Source organism: Rhinopithecus roxellana, chromosome 2 (assembly GCF_007565055.1).
Source record: "Rhinopithecus roxellana isolate Shanxi Qingling chromosome 2, ASM756505v1, whole genome shotgun sequence".
NCBI lineage: Eukaryota > Metazoa > Chordata > Mammalia > Primates > Cercopithecidae > Rhinopithecus > Rhinopithecus roxellana.
The window spans coordinates 137,342,545-137,365,445 of NC_044550.1; positions in this window are offsets into that span (position 1 = coordinate 137,342,545).

The following is a 22,901-nucleotide window of genomic DNA, read 5'->3' on the forward strand; positions in this document are numbered from 1 at the left end:
CTACCATAAAGAAATACCCGAGACTGGGTAATTTATAAAGGAAAGAAGTTTAATTGACTCACACTTCCATATGGATGGGGAGGCCTCAGGAAACTTACAATTATGGTAGAAGATGAAGGGGAAGCAGGTGCCTTCTTCACAAGGCAGCAAGAGAGATTGAAAGAGAGAGGGATTGAAGGGGACAAGTCTCCTATAAAACCATCAGGTCTCATGAGAACTCACTCCTATCACAAGAAGAGCAAGGGGGAAATCTGTCCCCATGATCCAATCACCTCTCACCGGGTCCCTCCCTGGACACCTGGGGACGGCAATTTAGATTACAATTTCAGATAAGATTTGGGTAGAGACACAACTAAACCATATCAGGTAGTCACAGGCAATGGAGTTTCAAAGAGATGCAAATGTGGAATTTGTTATATCTTATTTTAGACTCAAAGGCCTAGGAAGCTATGTCAGCAGCATAGGCAGGACTACTGGCTAGTCCGAAGTAAGCAGTGGAGAATCCGTCATTTACATTGTGACCTGTGGATTATTTGGAACACAGCTGCTCTTGAAAGCAATATTGGAAAACGGAGGAAGAATTCTAATAAGTCATCATGTAATAATGAGCTAAAGGGCTGCCTATTTCTAACTATACTGAAGTTAGAAGAAAGAATATGGTAAGTTCAGTGTTATAAAGGCTCAACTCAGGTGCGTAAAAATGATCAGGGAGCTTCAGGGCTGCAACCATATCTCTTAGCTCTGAAAGCTGATACAACCACAGAAACAGAGTGATCGTATGAGTAGCTGAATGATATATGACAGAATTCACAATTGTGCCAGAAATTATATGTGAAATTATAAGCAATGACTAGGAAACCATGAACATTCAGTAATTACAAGTGTTAATTTAAGTGAATTTAGATGTTGAAATATCTCTTGCAACCAAACACAGTCCCTCTATTACTATCTGAGAAGGCTACGGAGTCTTTCCTGCTTTGTCTGAGTTAGAAGCTTTGTGAATGTCAAATTCTACCTCTGAAACACTATTTGCCTCATGACTTTTATAACTATTACTTAGAATAAAGACCTCAAATGCAGCTGCAGGGAAAGGGCTAAACACAACATTCAATCGGGGAGGAAGTAGCTTAATATTGAAAAAATATCACAGTGTACAACTTTGTATCTGCCAGAATGTAATATCTTGTACATGTTTTCATGAGCTGTAAAGTAAATAAGAAACACTTGATAGGTAAGGAACCAAGTGTAAACACAAACCAAAGAATTTAGGATGTATTGAAGCTGGCTTTCACTTTGAAGTCTCTTTGAAATCTTTTGTTAATTGATAATCACTTTTCATAATCTATTTGATTTTAAGAACAGAATATAAAATTCAAAGTCCACCTAAGACTATGAGCTTAATAACTATCCCTCCTTTCAAACTTAGACAACCAAAGTTCTATAGGTTTATTAAAAGATAAATTATAAATATAGAAAATCTTGTTACTTTCTTCATAATTTTCCAGACTTCATGGAGTTTCTCTTGTCTCAAAATTTAGTGCTGAATGAGTGTGAAGTGAAGGTTCTATTGAAAATCAATAGCCATAGCAAATCCAAATGCAGATTTCAGCCCAAAATTACAATTACAATATCTCTGTGTCTTAGTCAGTTTGGACCGCTGTAACAAAAATACTATAAACTGGGTGACTTAAACATCAAAAACTTATTGCAGTCTATGTTTGGGTTCTGGTGAGGGTATTCTTCCCAATTTCAAGATGGTCAACTTTTTTTTTTGTTTGTTTTTGAGACAGAGTTTCACTCTTGTTGCCTAGGCTGGAGTGCAAAGATGCAATCTCAGCTCACTACAACCTCCGCTTCCTGGATTCAAGCAATTCTCCTGCCTCAGCCTCCCGAGTAGCTGTTATTACAGGCATGCACCACCACGCCTGGCTAACTTTGTATTTTTAGTAGAGACAGGGTTTCTCCATGTTTGTCATGCTGGTCTCAAACTCCTGAACTCAGGTGATCCTACCACCTAGGCCTCTGAAAGTGTGGGATTACAGGCATGAGCCACTGAGCCGGGCCCATCTTCTTGTGTCCTCACATGACAGAGAGAAGAGAGAGAGGAAGCAAGCTCTCTCCTTTCTTTTCTTATAAGAACAATTAATTCCATTCATGAATGCTTCATCCTTATGACCTGATTTCTTCCCAAAGGCCACAGCTCCTAATATTGCCACACTGGGAGTTAGAATTTCAATACGTAAATTTTGGAGGGGTATACAAACATTCAGTCCCTAACACTGTTCTTTCAAGAAAACCTCAATTCATAAATTTAAATTTATATTAAAGTCTTTGAAAGAATGTGGGTCAGACATTTTGTAAAATGACGTGAAATCCCTCACCAGAGGAATCTTCCCTCATTTGAGATATTATTTCTACCAACTAAGATCCTCAGAAAATCAGTGGATCAGAGTTAAAAATGAATAATCATACAAGGAATAAAAAGCATCATAAGAGAGAACTAACTCCAGGATCTATCATATTGTAAGAATATAAATGTTTATTGAATGAAATAGACATATACACAATCATCAGAAGATGTTTTCATACTCATTGTAATTGCTTAAGAAATGAATTGTAACAAATTTTGTAACTGATTTGTAAATGAATGTCAAAAATAGCACTAGGTATTACAACTTGAAGGACGCAGATGAAGGATTATGTATAGGAAGATGTATACCCTCAAATGCTCACATTATAAAAGACAGGCACAAGATAATTACTGAATATAAGTTTAAAAGTTCAAATGCTTAATTCAGAATATATTCAAAAAAGTAGGAATAAAATATATGTAGTGACAAATATTAATTGAAAATTTAATTATTTAATAAAAAGTGGGCAAACCACTGCCAAAACTCTACCAAACCCTTATATAGGCAAACCTTGAGAAAATGATAAAGGAAACAAAGAGAGAAGGTAAGCATACAACTTTGGGGAATAAAAAAGAGACTATAACCATAGATGCTACCAAATTTGTATTTAAATGTACATATTATAAGTAACTATAGTCAATAAATTTGAAAATATAAATCAAATGCATAGTGAAATTATTATAAAATTATAAATTAAACTGGCTAAAGAAGAATTACAGAACCTGAAGAAGCTTATAATAATTAAACAAATAGAATCAGTAGTTAAAAACTCTTCACCAAGAAAATATTGGGTTCCCAGAAGATTTACAGGAATATTCTTTTAAATATTTAAATAATAAATAATTACATTTGTACACAAGCTTTTCTGCAGTATAAACAACCATGTGAAACATCCTACCTTCCTTCTCAAGATATTTTATGATGTTAGCTTGCCTGATAACAAAACCATTGAAGACATTATAGGAAAAAATATTAAAAACTAAATTTACTAATAAACACAAATGTTAAATTCATGAACAAATTATTAAACCAAATCTAGCTTTATATATACATATATACAAAAAATATATCCTAACTATATAGACTTTCTCCAAGTATATAAAGACATTTCAACACTAGAAAACCTATTATTATAATCACTATCCTATTTTAATTTTATTACAATTATATTTCAATAGTTTTGGAGGTACAAATGGTTTTTTGGTTAAATAGATGAATTGTATAATGGGGAACTCTGAGATTTTAGTGTACTCACCACCTGAATAGTGTGCACTATACCCAATATGTAGTTTTTTTATCCCATACTTCTTTCCAACTCTCCTCCAGCTAAGTCACCAAATTATATCACTCTGTATGCCTTTGTGTACCCATAGCTTAGTGCCTACTTTTAAGTGAGAACGTAGAATAATGTCCCTCAGCTCCATTCAAGTTGGAGCAAATGACATTATTTTGTTCTTTTTTTAAGGCTGAGTAGTATTCCTTGATGTATATACATCACAATTTCTACAATTTCTTTATCCATTCATCCGTTGATGGGTACTTAGGGTGGTTCCATATCATTGCAATTGTTAATTGTGATGTAATGAACATACGCCCACAGGTATCCCTTTAATATAATGACTTCTTTCCTTTATATTTAAATGTACATATTATAAGTAACCATAGTCAATAAATTTGAAAATATAAATAATTAAATGTACATATTGTAAGTAACCATAGTCAATAAGTTTGAAAATATAAATAAAATGCATTGAGAAATTATTATAAAATTACAATTTAACAAACTGACTAAAGAAGAATTATGGAAACTGAACAAGCTTATAATAATTAGACAACAGAATCAGTAGTGAAAAGCTCTTCACCAAGATAATATAGGGTTCCTAGAGGATAGGGTAGATATCCAGCAGTGGGATAGATGGATGGAATATTAGATCTACTTCTGGTTCCTTAATAAACTTCCATACTGTTTTCCATAGAAGTTGTATTTAATTTACATTCCCACCATCAGTGTATAAGTGTCCCCTTTGCACACTGTCCATTTCAACATCTATTGTTTTTTGACCTTTTCATAATGGCCATTCTGGCTGGGGTAAGATGAAACCTCATTGTTATTTTAATTTGTATTTATCTGATGATTTTTAATGTTGAACTTTTTTAATATGATTGTTGGCCGTTGGTATATCTTCTTTTGAGAAATGTCCATTCATGCAATTTGTCCACTGTTTGATGGGATTATTTGTTGTGTTTTACTGATTTGTTTCAGTTCCTTATAGATTCTGAATATTAGTCTTTGGTTGAATGCATAGTTTGTAAATATTTTCTTTCATTCTGTGGTTTGTCAGTTTACTCAGTTGATTATTATTTTTGCTATGCAGAAGCTGTTAGTTTAATTAGGCCCTATTTATTTATTTTTGGTTTTATTGCATTTGCTTTTTGGGTCTTAGCCATGAATTCTTTGTCTAGGCCAATGTCTAGAAGAGTTTTTCCTAGGTTTTCTTCTAGAATTGTCATGGCTTTAGGTCTTAGATTTAAGCCATTGGTTCATCTTGAGTTGATATTTACATGTAGTGAGAGACAGCAATCCAATTTCATTCTTCTACATGTGGCTATCCAGTTTTCATGACACCCATTTATTATTTTTCAATTTATATTTTTGTATACTTTTTTGAAGATCATTGGTTGTAAGTATTTGGCTTTATTTCTGGGTTCTTTCTTCTATTCCATTGATCTGTGCATCTACTTTTCTACCCATACCATGCTGTTTTGGTAAGTATAGCCTTGCAGTATAACTTGAAGTCTGGTAATGTGATGCCTCTAGATATCTTCTTTTTGCTCAAATTTATTTTATCTATTCAGGCTCTTTTTTCAGTTCCATACGAATTTTGGAATTTTTTTTTTCTATTTCTGTCAAAAATTGTGTTGGTATTTTGATAGAAATTGCATTAAATCTATAGATTGCTTTGGGAAGTATAGTCATTTTTACTATATTAATTCTTCAAATCCATGAGCATGGGATATGTTTCCATTTCTTTGTGTCATCTATGATTTCTTTCACCAGGGCTTTGTAGTTCTCCTTCTAGAGATATTTCAGCTATTTGGTTAACTATATTTATAAGTACACTTTAGCACCTATTGTAAAAACGATGGAGTTCTTGATTTGATTCTCAGTTTAGTTGTTGATGGTATATATGTGTGCTACTGATTTGTGTACATTGATTTTGCAACCTGAGACTCTACGCAATTTATTAATCAAATCTGTAAGTCTTTTGGATAAGTCATTAGAGTTTTCTAAGAATATGATAATATCATTGGCAAACAGAGGTAGTTTGACTTCCTCTTTTCCAATTTGTATGCCCTTTATTTCTTTCTCTTGCCTGATTGATCTGCCTATGACTTCTAGTGCTATATTGAAAACAAGTAGTGAAAGTGAGCTTCTTTTTTTTTTCCATTCTTAGAGGGATAGTTTTCAACTTTTCCCCCTTCAGTATGCTGTTAGCTGTGGGGTTGTCATATATGGCTTTTATTATTTTCAGGTATGTTCCTTCTGTGTGTAGTTTGTTGAAGGTTTTTATCATAAACTCATGCAAAATTTTATGGAGATGATTATATATATATATATATATATATATGATTGTTGTTTGTAATTGTTTATGTGATACACTATGTTTACTGATTTGCATATGCTAAGCCATCCCTGCATCTCTGAGATAAAATCCACTCGATTATGGTATATTATCTTTTGATGTGCTGTTGAATTCAGTTTGTTAGTATTTTGTTGAGAATTTTTGCATTTATGTTCATCAGGGATATTGGTCTGTAGTTTTTTGGGGTTTTTGTTTTTGTTGTTGTTCTTTTGTTTTTTGGTTATGTCTTTCCTGGTTTTGATAAGTGGGTAGTATTGACTTCATAGAATGAAGATAATGGCTAATACTTCATTAGGTTGGATTCCCTTTTTCTCAATCTTTTGGAATAATTTCAGTAGGATTGATACTAATGTTTCTTTGTCTGGTAGAATTCAGCTGTGAATCCATCTGGTTCTGGGCTTTTTTGTTGGAAGTTTTTTTTTTTTTTAATTACTGATTCAATATCACCACTTGTTATTGATCTGTTCAGGATTTCCATTTCTACCTAATTCAAGATAGGAAAGCTGTATGTTTCCAGTAATTTGTCCATTTCCTCTAGGTTTTCTAGTTTGTATGCATAGAGTTGTTCAGAGTTATCTTCAGTACTCTTTTGTATTTTGTAGTGTTCATTTTAATTTTTCAATTTACATTTATAATTGAGCTTATTTGAATCTTCTTTCTTTTTTCTTGGTTAAACTGGCTAATGGTCCATTGGTTTTGTTTATCTTTTTAAACAACCAACTTTTGCTCTATTGTTTGTTTTGTTGTTGTTGTTGCTGTTTCCATTTCATTTAGCTCTTCTCTAATCTTTGTTATTTCTTTTATTCTGCTAGCTTTCAGTTTTGTTTGTACTTGTTTCTCTAGTTCCTTGAGATGTGACCTTAAGTTTTCAATTTCAGATCTTTCAGACTTTTTTACATAGATATTTAGCACTATAAGTTTTTCTCTAAGCTCTTCTTTTACTGTATACCAGAGGTTTGATAACTTGCGTCACTATTATCATTCATTTTGAAACATTTTAAAATTTCCGTCTTGATTTAACTGTTAACCCAAAAATCATTCAGAAGCAGATTGTTTAATTTTCATGTATTTGTATTATTTTGAGGATTCTTTTTTGAGTTGATTTCTAGTTTTATTCCTCTGCAGTCTGAGAAGACACTTGATATAATTTTTGTTTTTTAAAACTTATTGAGACTTATTTTATAGTCCATGATATGATTTGTCTGGGAGAACATTCCATTGCTGATAGAAATAATACATATTGTGTATTTCTTGGATAGAATGTTCTGTAAATATCTGATAGATACATTTGTTCTAGAGTGCAGTTTAATTCTTTGTTAACATTCTGTCCCAGTGATCTGTCTAATGCTTTCAGTGGAGAGTTGAAGTCCATTATTGTGTTGATATCTTTTTTTCCTCAGGTCTAGTAATAATTGTTTCATGAATCTGGGAGCTTCAGAGTTAGGTGCATGTATGTATATATATATATATATGTGTGTGTGTGTGTGTGTGTGTGTGTGTGTGTGTAATATCTTCTCATTTGATTGGTCCTTTTATCACAATATAATTACCTTCTTTGTTTTTTCCTGTTATTGTTTTTAAATCTGTTTCTTCTAAGAATAGTTACTTTTGCTTGTTTTAACTTCCATTTGCATGGAAGATATTTTTTCACCCCTTCACCTTGAGTCTATATGAATCTTTATGTGTTAGGTGAGTCTCTTGAAGACAGTAAATATTTGTTTTGTGAATTTTTACCCATTCTGTCAATTTGTCTCTTTTAAGTGCAGCATTTAGACCATTTATATTCAATGTTAATATTGAGATGTGAAATACTGTTTCATTTTTCATGTTGATTGTTACCTATATATTTTGTTTTCTTTATTGTGTTATTATTTTATAGGCTCTGTGAGTTTTATGTTTTCAAGAGTTTCTATTCTTGTGCATATCTACCTTTTGTTTCAAGATTTAGAACTCCTTTTAGCATTTCATGTAGAGCTATTCTGGTAGTGGCAAATTCTCTCAGCATTTGCTTCTCTGAAAAAGACTTTATTTCCCCTTCACTTATGAAACTTAGTTTTTCTGGACAAAAGAAATATATATATTAGCTGACAGTTATTCAGTTTAAGGAGACTAAAGACATAATCTCAATGACTTATGGCTTGTAAGGTTCTGGCTAAAAAGTCTTAGTCTGATAGGTTTTCCTTAATAGGATACCTGATGGTTTTGTCTCACCTGTCCTAGAATTCTTGCCTTCATGTTTACTTTAGATAGGCTCAATAACTATATGCCTTGGTGGTATCATTTTTGCAATGAGTCTCCCAGGAGTTCTTTCAGCTTCTTATATTTAGACATCTAAATCTCTAACAAGGCCAGGGAACTTTTCCTCAATTATTCTTTCAAATAATTTTTCAAAACTTTGTGCCTTCTCTTCTGCCTCAGGAACACCAATTATTCTTAGGTTACCATTTTAGAATAATCCTATATTTCTGGAGACTTCATTTATTTCTTTGGATTATTTTTTTCTTTTTGCCCGACTGAGTTAATTTAAAGGCATTTTCTTTGAGCTCTGAAATTCTTTTTTCTACTTAGTCTTGTCCATTGTTAAATTGTTCCACTGTATTTTGTACTTCTCTAAATTTGTCTTTCCTTTTGAGAAGTTCTGATTGCTTTTTCTTTAAAAAATGCTATACCTATATCTTTAGAAAAATTTAAATTCATATATTGAATTGTTTTTAAAATGCTTTGATCTTGGTTTTCCCCTTTTCTCCTATATCTCCTTGAGTAGCTTAATAATCAGTCTTTTGGATTCTTTACCTGGTATTTCAAATATTTCATCTTAGTTTGGAGCCATGGCTAGAGAGCTAGCTTGATCTTTCGTGGAGTGTTATAGTACCCTGTTTCTTCATATTCCCAGAATTATTTTTCTTATTTATTTTCATTTGGGTAGACTATTCTAATTATTCTTGAATTTATTTCTTATTTAACTTTTTAAATTATTATTTCTTTGTCTTTCTTCTGAGGATGTGACCTTAATGTTTAGTTTACTATAGTCTAATTTGATTCTTGGTGCTTTTAGTGTTGAAGACTCTGTACAATGTCCGTGGTTATAGAGAGTCTTTGCATGACGGCTTTCTCAGATGCTGGCTGTAGCAGCAATGTGCTTGCTCTGTCAACAAGTTCACTGTCTCCTGTTTGGTTGGAATGGCAAAAGTCTCTTGAAGCTAATCTCATTCCCTAGTGGTGTGTACGTTTTATTTAACTTTCCCCAGTATTTTACTTATTGGGCTGAACAGTTCAGGCTTCAGGCCAGTAGGGGAGGTTTTCATGGGTAAAACCAGCTGTGGCTGACTTAAATGGGTAAATGCAATACCCAATGGTTGGCAGAGGTCCTAGCCTTGTGAGAGCCAGCTGGGGAGCTCTCAGTGAAACACACTGAAATCTTTTCAAGAGGAAGGGAGGGAGCCACCTCAGTTCCCTTGCCAGTTCAGCAGAAAAGTTGTCCAGTTCCCAGTCACACTCCTGACCCACTGTTTTGACTATTCGATCAGACAGGCACATCTTCATCTGCAGGAATGTTCATGTTCCAGGTAGATAGGAATGATGACTCTTCTCCTCATGCAAGCCCGAACCTACAGGGCACTGCTCCTGTGGGAATGCAGTCATCCTGAAATATTCCAGAAAGGTTGTATATAGATGCACCTATTCTGAGCTTCTGTGGAAGAAGCTCCAGCTATGTCTGCAGTGATGGATGAAGGAGAAAAGAAGTCTACTTCTCCAAGACCCTTCATGAGCAACAGGGCTGTCTGACTATTGGAGTAGAATCACACACATTCCTTGATCAGTCCAGCACTGCACCTGTGTCTCTGCTGAGAGAAACTTCCCGTAAGTGGAAAGTTCTGAGACTGAAAACCTGCTATCTGGATTATTTTATCACACAGAGTGCGTCATTGATGTAATGCACGCCTCCTTCCCCTACAAGTAGGAGCTCATGAAAGCCAGACTGTTATGAATGCTGCTGCTGCAGATGCTCTGGATCTAGCCACTCAGATGAGCTGCCACACTCCAGGCTGATGTTGGGGAATGTCTGCAAGAAATCCAGTAATGTGACCTGTCCTCACGTCTCCCAGCAGTGGATACCAGCACCAGCTTAGATGGGGGTGGCAGATCTATAAATAGGCTTAGTGTGTTGGCTTTCTCAAATACCAGTTGTAGTAGCAATGAATTAGTTATGTGGACAGACTCAGAACTTCCTGGTTAGCCAGGGTGATGCAGGCAATGGTGATAGCTTAAGTCACAGACAAGTTTTCTCCTTCCTGGGCATTGTATTATTCTACCTGGAGATGCTGTAGTGGGCTGTATCAGTTGGTATCCAGCCAGGAGGTGGTGCTTCCAAGTGGTAGCGGTGGGATTTGCGCTTGCCTTGTGTTACCCGTGGGAGGTACTGGACCATAATGCTCCTAAAAGTTTCTGGCCTTTGTGTTAAGCTACCTGGTTAGGTGGAGAGGCAAAGCCAAGTGGAGGCAAGGTCAAGCAAGTCTGAGCTCTGGCTTTCCACATGCCGGGCTAGCAACGTCCCCAGTGGGGATCAGAAGGCAGTTCTCTGGACACTGGGGTAATGTTCCATTGAGTAGTGCAGCTGTCTCTGCTGTACAGAAGAATCTACATGGGGAGTGGGAAGTAGCAGGCAGCAGTAAGCTCTACCAAGCTCCCACACACTTGGCAAAGCAGCTAGCTCGTTTTCAGGCAGTCTGTGCTCAGAACTCACAACTGACACAGGCCATAAGCCTTCCCCATGGAGACGGCAACCTCAGCTTTCAGACCCTGCCCCTCATGGTTTGCCAGCTCCTACACCCAGGGCCACAGCATATTTCCCACTTGACCCTCAGTTCTGGGCAAGGAAGTTTGTTTCTAATTGAGATTATATTGCAAATCTCGTTGTGAGTTCTTCTTAACATGTGGCCTCTGTTAGCTAGCAGACTTCTGCGAGGTCTTCTGTGAGGCAGAATCAGGGATGGCTTCCCTCCATCCTTGTTGGAGACTGAGAATGCATGCAAACCATGTCCCAATGTCATGCCTTCTCGTATACTCCCCACTGCACTCTAAATCAGGTACAGTGCTGAGTAGGGTTAAGGCCTGCCCCCGTGGCCTGGATAGCCAGGTTCCCCAGTGGGAGTACATAGTAACAAAAGCAGTTTTTCCACCTCTCACACTCTGAGGACCTACAGTTTTCCTCCTGGCTCATGGTACAGGCTGCAGCCTGACACTTCTTTCAAAGGATCTGTGATTTCTTTCAGTGTTTCAGCTAAATTATTGTATTGTTTCTTGGAAAAAATTCAGTGTGAATCTATACATACTATTCTGTCTTTCCAAGTGGGAGAGACATGCTAACAATGCCAAAATCTGTTGTCATGGAAGGTGGGGGGAAAGATTAAAATATTTTGATAACATTTAACAAACTTTTGTAATAGTAATTATTAACAAAGAAAGAATAATGCAATAAAGTACATCTACAAACCACCGAAATATTAATATACTTAAAGATTAAAATGTCAAAAACACTTTTTAAGATTTGAAAAGAGACAATAACCTATCAAACTATTACATCTATTTATATTTCATCTAAAGTTTTGTCCAATACTGTGACAATAGAAGAAAATATATTGAAAATTGAAAATAGAATTAAATAAATCTTCATTATTTTCAGGTGCTGCAGTTTTCTACAGAGAAAACTGGGAGAAAAGAGCTTTAAAATAGTTGGACCTAATAAATTTGTTTATATATGTATTCTAGCCTAAGAAAAATACAATTAACTATGTGCAAGACTATTACAGAGAAAATATGCAACACATTTTATGATTTAAAAAATAAGCAAATGTAGAAATATACATTTTGAATTAGAAGTTTCATTATTATCAAATGTCTGACCTATAAAAACAATCTTTAGAGTAATTGCAATTTTAAACAGAAGCATAAAAGCAATTATCTAGAGAAAAGAAACTGAATTTTATACAGAAGAGCAAAGTTGAGTATGCCTGACACACTCCTAAAAATAAACATAATGGCTAGACTTTAAAGTGATTATTAAAAATTACCATAAAGTGTTAGTAATAAAGGTTGTGTAACCTTTTCCCAGGATAAATAGACAAATGAAACAGAATGAATATCCAAAATTATTCCTTGGTACAAATGGGAACTTGAATTGTGAAAGATAGAACTGCAGATTATGAGTAAAATTATTAAATGGTTAATAAATTATTTTGGAATAAATAATTAAAATATAGAAAAAATAAAATGGATTTTCTATATCATACCATACTCAAAATTAAATTCCAGTAGGATTAAAGTCTAAAGCATAAAGTCTACAAGGTATTTAGAAGGTAATGTAAAGTGATGTTTTTATGATTGTGGAGTAAGACAAACATTCTTGAAGAAGACACAAAATGCAAATAATAATTTTTAAAAATCTGATTCCTTTAAATTAAGTTAAAAGATCTGCTGTTGATAAAAAGTCAAGCCACATACTGGGAGAAAGTTATAAACATTTTCACCTAAAATTTGAAAGGATTTGTATATAAAACATATGAGGAAGTAATTTTAATAAATAAAAAATGCACTAATAAAATGCAAAATAACAAATATGGCACTTCACAAGAGAGAAAAAAATGTCTCATAGTACATAAAAATTTACTCAACTTATTCATAATAAAACATTTAAATGAATCCTCAGTGATGTCGATGACATGCCATTTCTCACCTGTAGCAAATGTATCATAATTTCCAACAATATCAGAGGTTGCATAAAATGCAGAGTAACTGTAAATTGACTTCACACTTTGGCAATAACTAGTAGAATTTAAAAATCTATATTCTATAATTCAACAATTACATTCTTAGGTTATTCATTATATAACAGATGCTAGCAATATTTTTCAGAAAAATATTATAAAACTGCACGTGTTATCTACACTAAAATGGATAAAAGTATGGTGAAATACACGTACACACGTCCCGCATATATAAATACAAGTAAAGAGGTTAAAATAAATGAACTAGGGCTATATTTATTAATATGAACAATCTCCTTAATGTAAAAAATGTCATAGGACATATGTATGGTAGTTTCCATTACATAGAGGGTAAAAGTAAAATTAAATCCTTTATATGGGATAGTCATATGTGGTAACACTCAAAGATTATATAAAAACTTGCAACAAACTTATTATAGAAGGAGTTTGGCTCAACATGATAAAATCCAGTGAAAAACCGACAGTTTTTCTCTATGTTCAGGAAGAAGACAAAGATGCCCATTCTTACCACTTCTAGTGAACATAGATTTGGAAGTTCTAGTCATAGCAAATAGGCAAAAATTAATTATTTAATATAAAATAAAATAAAATGATATCTAAATCAGAAAAAAGGAGTCAATTTTACTCTGCAGATTACATGATCATATATATAGAAAACACTAAAAGCTCCACCAGAAAACTTTTAAAACTAAGAAATGAATTCAGTAAAGTTGCAGGATACAAAATCAACATACAAAAGTCCATTGTGTTTCTATACACCAACAAGCAAATATCAGAAAAAGAATTAATAATCTCATTTACAGAAGCACCAAAAAATACTTAGGAATAAACTTAATTAAGGAGATAAAAGATCTGCACACCGAAAACTATAAAACATTGATGGAAAAATGAAAGAGACACAAATAAACAGAAGATAGCCTGTGTTTATGAACTGGAAAAATTGATACTGTTAAAATGTTCACACTGCTAAAAGCTATATATAGCGTCAATGCAATGCCTGCCAATATTATAATGACTTTTTTACATAAATAGATCAAGCAATTCTAAAATTCATGTAGAACCAGAAAAGACTCCAAATAGCCAGTCTTGGAAAAGAACAAAGATGGAAGCATCAAATGCCCTGATTTCAAAATATATTACAAAGAACCAGTAACGAAAGCATTATGATAGATACTGGTATTAAGGCAAACATGTAGGCTAGTGGAACAGATAAAGTGCCCATAAATAAACATATGCAAATACGTTCAAACTGATCTTCAACAAGAATGCCATTAACACACAATATGAAAAAGACAATTTATTCAACAAATGATGCTGGGAAATTTCAATATCTCCAGGCATAACAATGAACTTGAACACTATCTTATGCCATACACAAAACAAGTCAACTTAACATTGATTAAATATTTGAACCTAAAACTAGAAAGTATAAAACTGTTTGGTAAACAATCCCTGGTATTGGTCTTGGCAGTGATTTCTTGTATATGACACCAAAAGCAGAAGGAATCTTCACTCTATTGTTTTCTTTGCTGCGTGAAAACTTTAGAGTTTGGTGAAGTCCCATTTGTCTATTTTTGCTTTGGTTGCCTGTGTGTTTTTAGTCTTCTTTACAAAGCATTTGCCTATACCAATATCCTAAAGCATTTCCCCTATGTGGTTTCACAGTTTTGAGTGTGTTTTTGAGTCTGTGGTTTCAGATCTACTGGTTTCATGTCTCACATTAAAATTTTTAATTCACTTTAAGTTGATTTTTGTATAGTAGTGGAAGATAGAAGTCTGGTTCCATTTTTTTTTTTTAATATGAATATCCAATTTTCTAAGTAAAATTTATTAAAGATACTGTCCTTTCTACAATGAATGTTCTTGGCATCTTTGTTGAAGATCAGTTGGCTGTAAATACATGGATTTATTTATTGGTTCTCTATTCAATTCAATTGGTCTATGTGTCTGTTGTGATGTTGTAAGCCAGTAGCAGATTTTGGTTAGTACAGTTCTGTAGTATATTTTGAAGTCAGGTAGTAGTGTAATGCCTTCAGTTTTGTTCTTTTTGCTTGAGAAAGCTTTGATTATTTGGGGTCTTTTGTGATTCCACAGAAATTTTAGATTTTTTTTCTTTTGCTATTTCTGTGCAAAATGTCATTTATATTTATGTAGGGATTGTCTTGAATCTGCAGATTCCTTTTGGTAGTATGGTCATTTTCCAATATTAATTCTTTCAATTTATGAACATGAGATGTCTTTCTACTTTATTGTACCTTCTTCAATTTATTTCGTTAGTATTTCATTGTTTTCCTTGTAGAGATTTTTTTACCTTCTTAATTAAATTTATTTTTAGGTATTTTTAAATTAATATTTACAAGTTATACTTTATTATATAGCCTAGCACTCTCATTCTTAGAACATTTTCCAACATACATGAAGATCTATTTTAACAAAAAGACTTTTATGTGAAGCTCAAAGCAGAATTATTCATATTTGTCAAGAACTAAAAATAATGTGTTGAGTCATCACATAGTGAATGGGTAAAGAAATTGACTATATGCAAATTATGGAATGTGTTTCAACACTACGAAGAAATGAACTATCAATACAGCAACAGCACGGCCAAATTATAACAATATTGTAATAAGAAAAATAAGTGCAATACAAAAGACTACATATAAATGTTTATTCCATTTATATAAAAAGTATTGAGACAAAGCTATTAATTACAGATAGCAAATAAATGGTTACTTCCAAAAAGGTTGGGAAAAGTTATTTGACAGCAAGTCATCAGTGGAAAAATTTTGTCTCATTAAGGTGGAGGCTACATAATTTTATATAATTTTTAAAAGTTATCAAATAATGCTCTTAAATTGAGTAAATCCTATTTTTTGTAAATTTTACCTTAGTATGTTTTGTAAAATGAATATCAATTTTGAACCAAAATGGAAGTGTTAGTTAAATATATGTATTGGTTATGCCAATAAAAATTTTATCTCTGGGCAATAACTTTTCTAGAGGAAAGAAACCTGTTAGTTTCACATATAAATGGCTAAGTGTTAATTATGATTATCTTGGTAGATTCTTATAAATCATATTTTGTTTTTACACTTAAAAAAATTCCAGTGTGTAGCTGTAGCTGTGGTTAAGTGGATATTTTTACTTTAGTGAAAGATATCAGAGAGCACATTTGCACCTGTCAGATTTGTATTATTAGCTCACTAATTAGGAAAAAGCCTAATAGTGAGAAAATAATTTATTAGTTTATTATCTCAAATCCTGTAACATTGGTAACCCCTGAAAACTCTGAGAAGCTATGTGACTCCTTGTTCTTAACTTCTGAATGAACCATCAATTGGGTTACCCAGAACATGAAGGAGCCTTATTCACTGAGAATAAAAGGTGACATTTTTGTGTTTCTTATTTCTAAAGTTCCTCACATATTCTGTAACTGATTATAAGTAAGTATCTTCATCATGGATACCTGCCACAGATATTTATCTGCTTATAATTTCCTGGTCTCATACATATACTTTAATGACAAAGAATAAGGAAGAATTTCTTTTATGAACTCTTTTTGGTACATTGCTATTATAGATAGGTTTTAAGGTCATATATTACTGCCATAATTAGTAATATCAATTATTCAGAAATTGAAGGAGTTTTATGGAATCAATAATTTAAACTAGGTAAAAACCTAGAAATTACTTGCATTTGTTTTATAATAGGTAATGTAGCTTTTATTTTTATTTATTTATTTATTTATTTATTTATTTATTTATTTATTTATTTATTTTTGAGAAGGAGTCTCACTCTGTCCCCTAGGCTGGAGTGCAGTGACGCGATCTTGGTTCACTGCAAGGTCCACCTCCCGGGTTCACGCCATTCTCCTGCCTCAGCCTCCCGAGTAGCTGGGATTACAGGCGCCCACCACCATGCCCGGCTAATTTTTTGTATTTTTAGTAGAGACGGGGTTTCACCGTGTTAGCCAGGATGGTCTAGATCTCCTGACCTCGTGATCCACCTGTCTGGGCCTCCCAAAGTTCTGGGATTACAGGAAATGTATCTTTTAAACATACGTACAAATATGGAAATTAGCAAGAGGTGAAAAGGTTACTAAGTTCTGTGGGCGTATGTCAGATTCTAATTCTTCTAGCTCTCCCATATCATTTGGGTAAGGCAAACTTTCTCTCTCTTAAACCTGTCAAGTTAAAAGATTCTTCAAATTCTACAAAAAAAGGTTTCCATATAAGTAAAAATACAGTAGCTAAAGTTTGTAAGCCATGAATACAATCTGTAGGGCTGTATATCCTATTTAGTTAGTTAGTTAGTTAGTTAGTTAGTTAGTTAGTTAGTTAGTTTTGAGACAGAGTCTCCTTATGTCACCCAGGCTGGAGTGTAGTGGTGTGATCTCAGCTCACTGCAACCTCCTCCTCCCGGACTCAAATGGTTCTCCTGTCTCACTCAGCCTCCTGAGTAGTTGGGATTTTAGGTATGCGCCATTATGCCCGGCTTATTTATTTATTTATTTATTTATTTATTTATTTTTGTATTTTTAGTAGAGAGAGGGTTTCACCACGTTGACCAGGCTGGTCTCCAATGCCTGACTTCAGGTGATCCACCCACCTCGGTCTCCCAAAGTGCTGGGATTACAGGAGTGAGCCACTATACCCGGCCCCTATTAGTTTTTATGTTGAAAAGAAATCTAAAATACCAAAGTAACCGCTTACAAAGAGATAAAATTTTACTTTGCAATATTTATGATCAAGTCCCCAAATACCATTATGGTTTACCTTCCACTTGAAAATATTAAGCTAAATTTGCAAAACCTTACAATTCTACATCAATTGTGGTGACTTGAGTTACGTATCTTATTTTGTAGCTATATCTTCATATTTTGGTTATCACAAGTATTGACCCAGACCTGGGAAAAACCCAGTAGTTAATAATGACAACTGGCAGTTGCCCCACTTTGCTTTCAGGGCACTTCATTTATTTCTTGCAATCTCATTCTTCACATTTCTACCACATTGTTTCATTAGAAGAAAGAGGAAGGATTTTTTATGAGGTTATTTGTGAATGAATGAAATGGAGAATTTACTGTGAAATATAGTCAAAATTGTAACTCATGATTCCTACATCTGGATTGTGGCCAAAGGTTATTTCCACTAGATTCAATTACCTAGTTACTTAACTGAGATTCTTCTGTATTTTGTAGGTCACAATGAAATTGCTTTAAAAGTCAGTGATATCAATGCAGTTCTAATGTTTGATGCTTAGTTCAAACATGTCCACATAAACACCCCCAAAACAAAATGCCTCTTGTTAATCAAACATCACAGCTCAAAAGATACTCTATTATGAAAACAGTTTATTTGGTTTCTATAAATAATGCTCAATAATTCTTATCTATGATGGTTTATGGGATGAGCTCAAATGATTTAAATATGCCTTTCTACTAAAAATTTTAGGAGAACAGAAAAATTATTTCACCCTGTGAAATAAGCAATAAGAAGAAATAAAATGTTAGGCATGTTGTACTTTGTAATATCCCTGCAAATAAAGGGAGAATAGCAGAATTAAATTTTCATATTTAGTAAAGCTGTTATAGCTCATATTCATTTTTTCAGTTGTTATTAACCTCTAGAAAATATGCAAGGAGTATGAGAGACAATCATGTGTATCATGAAGTAACAAGTACCATCTGGAAATATTCAGAACACAAAAATATAGTTATCTGCATACTGTTGATTCACTGTGTCTGACTCAGTTAATTTCAGAAGTATTTATATAAGCCAACTCAGTCAACACATGAACTATGACTGAAAGATAATTTTGAAATCAAATTTTCAAATGTATATTTCATAAATCATTTTGTTAAACAACTATCCTATTATTCCTTACTTGATGCTTTACCTAATTCTTATACTTATTTGGAAAAGTTCAATGACATAATAAGAATAACTACAGATAAATTAAACAAATACGGTATAATTTATTTTATCTTTTATTTATTTACTGATAAAAAGGATTTGACGTATTTTAAGCATTTCAAAAGCAAACAGATTAAAATAAAATAAAAATTCCTAGCATCTTAACATTTTATGCCATACTGTCATTTATGGAGACATGCATTTATTACTTTGACTTTTTAATTCCTGACACTTTTCTAAAATAAATATTTTAATGACAAATTGTGATTGTCAATGTCAGCATTTTCAAACTGTCATTGACAAGAAAATTTTTCCAACCATAACAGTTTTAAAAGAGGATAGTGTTTTTGATTTAGTCAGAAAATTAAGTAAGAAAATAATTGTGGTAGTGGCTCACTCATTCTGCAGTACATTATGTTAAATCAAAGTTGTTTTTATAAAAAGTGTTTCCCAGGGCTAAACCACTTAAATGTATAATTTAAATGCAATTATTTTAATAATAATAGCTACTACTCTTATATTGATTGCCGCATTCCATATATTATTATACTGTTGTAATTGCTTTTTACTTAATCTACAGAGCAGCCCTATGTCATAGCTACTGTTATTGTTCCTATTTTAGTGGTAAGAAAGCTGAGGTACCAAAATAATAAGAGCTATTTATGACAAACCCACAGCTAATATCATACTGAATGGGCAAAAACTGGAAAAATTCCCTTTGAAAACTGGCACAAGACAGGGATGCCCTCTCTCACCACTCCTATTCAACATAGTGTTGGAAGTTCTGGCTAGGGCAATCAGGCAAGAGAAAGAAATCAAGGGTGTTCAGTTAGGAAAAGAAGAAGTCAAATTGTCCCTGTTTGCAGATGACATGATTGTATATTTAGAAAACCCCATCGTCTCAGCCCAAAATCTCCTTAAGCTGATAAGCAACTTCAGCAAAGTCTCAGGATACAAAATTAATGTGCAAAAATCACAAGCATTCTTATACACCAGTAACAGACAAGCAGAGAGCCAAATCAGGAATGAACTTCCATTCACAATTGCTTCAAAGAGAATAAAATACCTAGGAATCCAACTTACAAGGGATGTCAAGGACCTCTTCAAGGAGAACTACAAACCACTGCTCAGTGAAATAAAAGAGGACACTAACAAATGGAAGAACATACCATGCTCATGGATAGGAAGAATCAATATGGTGAAAATGGCCATACTGCCCAAGGTTATTTATAGATTCAATGCCATCCCCATCAAGCTACCAATGAGTTTCTTCACAGAATTGGAAAAAACTGCTTTAAAGTTCATATGGAACCAAAAAAGAGCCCGCATTGCCAAGACAATCCTAAGTCAAAAGGACAAAGCTGGAGGTGTCATGCTACCTGACTTCAAACTATACTACAAGGCTACAGTAACCAAAACAGCATGGTACTGGTACCAAAACAGAGATATAGACCAATGGAACAGAACAGAGTCGTCAGAAATAATACCACACATCTACAGCCATCTGATCTTTGACAAACCTGAGAGAAACAAGAAATGGGGAAAGGATTCCCTATTTAATAAATGGTGCTGGGAAAATTGGCTAGCCATAAGTAGAAAGCTGAAACTGGATCTTTCCTTACTCCTTATATGAAGATTAATTCAAGATGGATTAGAGACTTAAATGTTAGACCTAATACCATAAAAACCCTAGAAGAAAATTTAGGTAGTACCATTCAGGACATAGGCATGGGCAAGGACTTCATGTCTAAAACACCAAAAGCAATGGCAGCAAAAGCCAAAATTGACAAATGGGATCTAATTAAACTAAAGAGCTTCTGCACAGCAAAATAAACTACCATCAGAGTGAACAGTCAACCTACAGAGTGGGAGAAAATTTTTGCAATCCACTCATCTGACAAAGGGCTAATATCCAGAATCTACGAAGAACTCAAACAAATATACAAGAGAAAAACAAACAACCCCATCAAAAAGAGGGCAAAGGATATGAACAGACATTTCTCAAAGAAGACATTCATACAGCCAACAGACACATGAAAAAATGCTCATCATCACTGGCCATCAGAGAAATGCAAATCAAAACCACAATGAGATACCATCTCACACCAGTTAGAATGGCAATCATTAAGAAGTCAGGAAACAACAGGTGTTGGAGAGGATGTGGAGAAATAGGAACACTTTTACACTGTTGGTGGGATTGTAAACTAGTTCAACCATTATGGAAAACAGTATGGCAATTCCTCAAGGATCTAGAACTAGATGTACCATATGACCCAGCCATCCCACTACTGGGTATATACCCAAAGGATTATAAATTATTCTACTACAAAGACACATGCACACGTATGTTTATTGCGGCACTATTCACAATAGCAAAGACTTGGAATCAACCCAAATGTCCATCTGTGACAGACTGGATTAAGAAAATGTGGCACATATACACCATGGAATACTATGCAGCCATAAAAAAGGATGAGTTTGCGTCCTTTGTAGGGAAATGGATGCAGCTGGAAACCATCATTCTTAGCAAACTATCACAAGAAGAGAAAACCAAACACCGCATGTTCTCACTCATAGGTGGGAACTGAACAATGAGATCACTTGGACTCGGGAAGGGGAACATCACACACTGGGGCCTATCATGGGGAGGGGGGAAGGGGGAGGGATTGCTTTGGGGAGTTATACATGATATAAATGATGAATTGATGAGTGCTGATGAGTTGATGGGTGCAGCACACCAACATGGCACAAGTATACATATGTAACAAACCTGCACGTTATGCACATGTACCCTAGAACTTAAAGTATAATAAAAATAAATAAATAAATAAATAAATAAATAAGAAAAAAAAGAAGATGAATCAAGAAAACCTAAAAAAAAAAAAAAAAAACAAACCAAAAAAGATTTGTGAGAGGCCTTTAAATAACTTGTACCAATAAATGACAATAGTCATTTACAAAACTAAAAAAAAAAAAAAAATTAAGGTACTTTAAAGGTAACACATACAAGTTAACCCATGGTACCTTTTCGATTAAAAAATATGAACACACTCAAATAATTTGAAATGCATTCTGCAGTATATTTACCAATGACCAAAATAAGGACATATTTTAGTTATTTCTTTTTCTTTAACATTTAGACAAATTAATAAACTTTACATTTTCTGCATGAAAAAAAAAAAAAAAAGAAAGCTGAGGTACAAGAACTTAATTTGCATTTTTCCCAAGAACACATGGTGCAACTTCGGCCAAATCTAAGTGGTCCACTTTAGGGACTTCTTTAAAGGAATGATGATGTACTGCCTCCCTTAAGATTGAAATATTAACTTTAACAGCAAACGGTATAGCTGTGCGTGTAGCATTATGGCAATGAGGAAACTGCACTTTCAGAATAAATTGTCCTTGAGTCATTGCAGGTCTCACAAATGAAGAAGAGGTTGTCAAAACTTTACCCCTTCCTAAAATATGTGCTGAAACTACTGCAGTGGGAGCCAAGTTTAATTTAGAAGACTTGCCTTGAGGTGAGTTGCCAACGCAGCACTGCTATGGGGATAGAGCCGAGGGGCCAGCAGCAAGGTGAAAAATTTCATGCCAGCACATCTACCTGAATTTAAGAAACTCAAACAGGGCAAAGAGGCTCTTGGTAGGAACATAAGGGGCATGTCTGAGGTGTTGTTATTTTCTTATTTCATTGACCGAGTGGCAATTACATAGTGTACTAAATGTAAGATCATTCATTATATTGAATGCCTCTGAAATATGCATTTTATCCCTGTATGCTTTATTCCACTAAAAAAGAAAGAAGAGAGGGAAGGAGGAAAGAAGGAAGGAAGGGCAATATTTGCAATGACACACACACAGACACACACACACACACACACTCACACACACAGTTTAAAAAGTAAAGGTGTTGGGTCTTTGAAGACAAAGTATACAATACTTCAAGAGAATGATCAAGACACAGTGAGAGAAAGAGAAGGTGGCACACCCTTAACAGCATGGTAGGACTAAAAACATGTTACACTCAGGTGTTACTTAAGAGAGTCAAGTATTAAAAACAACTGTATACCAATATTTTTTAAAAACCTACACAAGATTGTCAAGTCCTAAATAAAGCATACATTAAAAACGTGACTCAAGAAAAAT